At 37.0% G+C, this 5,177-nt stretch overlaps 1 long non-coding RNA gene across 1 annotated transcript; it reads right to left on the bottom strand.

Moving 5' to 3' along the window:
* LOC113772013 lies at positions 1-1,721 on the bottom strand. Its single transcript, XR_003468460.1, has 3 exons — positions 1,657-1,721; positions 699-810; positions 1-355 (listed from the first exon to the last, which is right to left on the bottom strand). It is a non-coding gene; the product is annotated as an uncharacterized LOC113772013 (long non-coding RNA).
* Between the last annotated feature and the right edge of the window lie 3,456 nt (positions 1,722-5,177).

The following is a 5,177-nucleotide window of genomic DNA, read 5'->3' as shown; positions in this document are numbered from 1 at the left end:
TTAAGCAAGGCAAAAGCTTCTATGTTGATGGCTGCGGCAAGAACTATGGTCCAAAGTCGTTCAATATGGCTGTACATAGTCAGTAAGCATGTACTATTTGTACAAATGGTAGTCCGAAACAATATAAAGGCAAAATCACAAAAGGGCAAAATCACAAGTAAATTCTTGTTACTTGAACGAGAGAATTTAGACGTCAAAGATTGAAGGCTATATAAGCGCACAGATGGTGGGAACAATTGGCTTGTGTGCGTCACCCAATGGAGGAGAGATTTGAACGGGAGGACCGGTTTTTTGAATTAGAATGATCCAATTTAAGGATGGCTTCAAGGTTTTGGAAGCACTTGAGCGCCTTCACCTGCAAGGATTTAGAGATAGTAATCCTGGGTCACTGTGCTTTAATTTTCAAAACAAAAGTGCAACAGTAGCAATAGAGGGAACAAGTTCAAACATAAAACTCCAAAATCATAGGAAAACCATTTATCTACGCAAGGAAATGTAACTTGCCAATAAATATGGACGTTACAAATCATGAAGAAAACAGAATAGAACATATTATGGATTACAGCAGTGTACTTTTATCCATCTATCAGTTGGATATTATACCCAAAAAGCTCATAGACATGCAAAGCAGAATCTACTGGCATGAGGCAGGACAGGATAAATGTGAGAGGGAGAGAGAGAGAGTGAGAGTATCGAACCTTCCAACGCTTTCCACGAATGAGATGGCTATCAATACCCTCCAACTCGGAAATTATTTGCCTAAAAGTTGGTCTTTCCGATGGGTTGTCTTTCCAGCAGTCTTCAATCAACCTGTTAGCAAGCCATACACCTGAATTGCAATATCAACCCCCATAATCCACAATGCTAAACCATTCAAGTAATACCAGGTGTCTTAGTTAAGAACCAAGGATACATGTAACTTATTCACAAATGAAAATAACATTTAATTGCTCTATTGGATTTTCCGAAATTGACTTGAGCTACATCGTACAGCAAGTAGTCAGAATTTTGTGTATTTTAGAAAATCCAGAAAATTAGGAGATCAAGATGTACTGTTTTAAGTGGATAGCAACCAAGGCAAGATTCTCAAAAGATTCTCAAAAACATCAGCACCAGCACATACCTTTCTAAATTCCACCAAACAAGACCTTATATCCGATTACTCAATTTCGAACTGATAAACAATATTCAACACTAAACAAACTACATCAATTCATATAAAACCCTTGTCCAGACTTTTAAAAAAATAATATGCCTAAATCACAAACAAGGAACTACTTTGTTGATTCCCATTCGTCTGGTCATCATTTTTAATCTTCATACTCCAATCCACATATGTCAGGGTAGTTACACTTTGGGAGTAAAGGTAAAATGCTTTCACAAGTATTTAATTATCTTGCTATTGATAACAGACTTGCATGTCAATTCCACAGTTACAGAAGCAACACACGTGAAAACTAAGAAAAGATACAGGAGTACAAACCTCGATCCTTACAGTATTAAGAGAAACATCTTCCAATCATATTACAAGTAATATCCATTCAAACCATGCAATGGACTAGATGGTCATGCAAATTCGTATGTACAAGTCATAGATCATCACATTCTCCTGAATCAAATGTGAAAATTTCAGTGAAAAGAAACTTGAGGGCTTACTCCCTGAGCTTATGAGCATAAAGCTTCGGTGGAGCTCTGAAAGGAGGGCGTTCATTTGCCACGTAAACCCAGATGATCCAACAAGACTGATGGGCTTTAACCCTTCAGCCCAACCGAATAATGCAAGGGCTTTGGCTATCCAATGCTATATCAAAATCCAAGCAAAAGCAATCAAAACCCATTTGTTAGACCCAAACAAACATAATTCTTGACCCAATCTTTATTTTCTTACAAAACCCATCGAAAAATTAAACTAGCCAAAAATTATTAAGATCTAATTGTACTCTAAAACCCATAAATAATCTACCCAAGAAAGTCACATAAAACATGTAAGAGTGAATTAAAACCAAAAAAAAAACAAAACAAGTTAGATCATTCCAAGTTTTGGGCCATAGCAGAATAAGGAAAAATGTGAGAGGTTCAAACTCAACAAAATTAAGGACCTAATTGAAGGACTTATGAAGGTTTTGGGGTCGAATTAAAGAAAAGCAAAGTCCAGGGGTCAACTTATGTCTCAATCATGACTTAATTGAACGAGATCTGGAAGTTACACAGGCTTTAATATAATTTCACCAAAGGTCAGGGGTCAAACTGCGAATTCATAAATATTTTCCAACCCAGTTTCGTCTTCCTCGCGATGCTCAGAAGCCATTTCCGTTCTTCATTGCAGTCGAAGCCATTCCAAAACTCAATACAAAACAAAAAGTCCCTCTCCTAACATTGATTTGAGTTCGTACAAAAAGAGAAATAAGCACAATCAAGGTTTCTCAAACGCAAGGAATCAAACTTGCCGACTTATCTATCTTCCTCACAAAGACGCAGACAAGTCATCTTCCAAACATAATATTCGGTTGGACAATTTATCAAACGACTGGCGGGTGTAAAAAAAGTCATTGATGCTCTACTCGATTGAAGCCATAATCGATCCCAAAAATTTCCAGCATGAACAATCAAGAATAAAAAGACAATTCCAGTCCAATCAAATACATAACGCACACGTATTCTAAAATCTATGAACAGTCCGCGTGAAAATTGAAATAATAACTCACGGAAAGCATGTTCTGATAGAAACTGAAAATGTAAGGGGAAAGGATGACTTACAGTAATCTCCCATGGTGAAGATTTTGCAGGTGGTGATTGGAAGTTCCGGTGGTATGGTGGCGAGCGGCGATGAGCAGCGGCGGTTCTGTTGACCCAAGCGTCGAAGGGTTTGATTTTGGGTGATTGGCGGCTGTCGGCGTGGTCATGGTGGACTGATGATGATGGATGGAGGTGGTGCCAGATTGAAGGCTTCAAAGATGGAGCTCGCCGTCCCACAGCTGAAGTCGACTGAAATGACAAGGGCGGTGGTGCCGAGAGTCCTCCTTCCGTCGCCCGTTTCTTTCCTCTGCTTTCATTCTTTTTCTCCTTTTCTCTCATGGCCTTCTCTGTTTTTTAGCCATAAGCCTCTCCTATTTCCCTCAGCCCAGGACCTCTTCATCCGTTACCATTTCCTCCCTCTGTTTTTCGTAGTTTTGCTCCTCTGTTTCTCTTCTCAGATTTTCAGGCCTCTCTTTCTTGTAGCTGAAGCTCCTTCGTCCATTCGGCCAAGCTCTCGAACCTCGCGGCCCTCAACTCTTTTGGTCCCCCACCGAAACCCCCAAACTCCTTTCTTTTCCCTCTTTTTCATTCAACCCAGCCTCGCCGAAACCTTCCCCTGTTTTTCTTTTTCATTCCCTTGCTTCGCCTTCTGATTTTTCCTTAGCCGCGTCCTCTCCTGTTTTCATTGTTTCAGCCGTCTATTTTTCTGTTTTTTCTCCATGCCCGATAGCTCCCTTCTCTAATCTTTTTCTTGCGGCTGCCTTGCTGCTTTCTTTTTATATGTAGCTCTCAACTCTAAAACCCTCAGCAAACTCTACTAATATTGCAGCCCAAGGGACTGCCCAGGTCCTCTCTTGCAAGCTGCGTATTTACGCAGCTTGCTGTCGCGTGTTTCTCTCTTTTTTTTTTTTTTATTATTATAAAAGTATAATATAAATAGCTAATTTCCTAATGATAAATAATAACAAATAAATGCAGAAAAGCTAATTAAGATAAAACGACATGCTAGTTTTCCTTCTTTCTTTTCTTCTTTTTCCTTTTTCATTTTTCAAATTTTCATCATTTTTCTTTTCTTTTCTTTTTCCCAAGAAATTCTATAAAAATAAAACTAGAAACTAAAAACTAAAAATCGAATAAAACTAACAGGACAAATAAAAAACTAAAAATAAACAGTAAACGAAATTACACCAAAAATTTGGTGTCTACATCTATTCATCCCAATAATTTTATGATTTAACATAATCGTCTCGGACATCCTGAAACTATAATGATGAGACGAATAATCGAGAATTTACATGGTCATTCATTGAAAAATCAAAAGATATTAAAATTAAATGAATTCTCCTATGTTGATTGCTCCCAAGGAAAATTAATTATTAGACCATCACCAGTTAAAATTGGAATTGAATCCCCTACATTTCTAGAACGAATTCATGGTGATATATGTGGACCTGTAGATCCACCATGTGGACTATTTCGATATTTTATGGTGCTAATTGATGTATCAACTAGATGGTCATATGTATGTTTATTATCTACTCACAACATGGCGTTTGCGAGATTGCATGCTTAAATAATTAAGTTGCGAACACAATTTCCAAATTATCCAATAAAGAAAATTCGTCTAAATAATGCTGGTGAATATTCGTTACTTTCTTTTGACGATTATTGTATGTCTATTGGAATAACTGTTGAACATCCTGTAGCTTATGTTCACACACAAAATAGTCTCGCCAAATCATTTATTAAACGGCTACAATTAATTGCTAGACCATTATTAGTGAGCTCTAAACTTCCTTCATCTGCTTGAGGACATGCTATATTACATGCAGCAACACTTGTGAGAATTAGGCCAACAAATTATCCTACTTATTCTCCCATACAATTAACTTTTGGTTATAAGTCCAATATTTTTCATTTATGAATATTTGATTGTGCGATTTATATTTCAATTGCGCCATCCCAACGTCGTAAATTGGGCCCCCAAAAAAGATTGGGGATATATGTCGGGTATGAATCACCTTCAATTATTAAGTATATGGAACCATTGACAAGTGATTTATTTACTGCGAGATTTGCAGATTGCCATTTTGATGAATCATATTTTTCGACATTAGAGGGAGATAAAAATCAACCAAAAAAGGAAATCACTTGAAAAAATCATTAGATTTCCTTGATTCTCGTACTGAAGAATGTGAACTAGAAATTCAAAAGATTATACATTTGTAAAAATTTACAAATCAATTACCGGATGCATTTAATGACTCGAGAAGAGTTACTGCTGAAAATGCTTCGATTAAAATTAATATCCCTGAATGAAAAATTACAAATGCTAATGAGTCTAAAGCACGCCTGAAGCGTGGGAGATCTCTTGGTTCCAAAGATAAAAATTCTCGAAAGAAAAGAGGAGTAGATGAATCAACAATTAATGACAAAATTCA

The sequence above is a fragment of the Coffea eugenioides genome, chromosome 5 (genome assembly GCF_003713205.1).
Source record: "Coffea eugenioides isolate CCC68of chromosome 5, Ceug_1.0, whole genome shotgun sequence".
NCBI lineage: Eukaryota > Viridiplantae > Streptophyta > Magnoliopsida > Gentianales > Rubiaceae > Coffea > Coffea eugenioides.
This window is presented reverse-complemented; position numbering and strand designations above follow the sequence as displayed.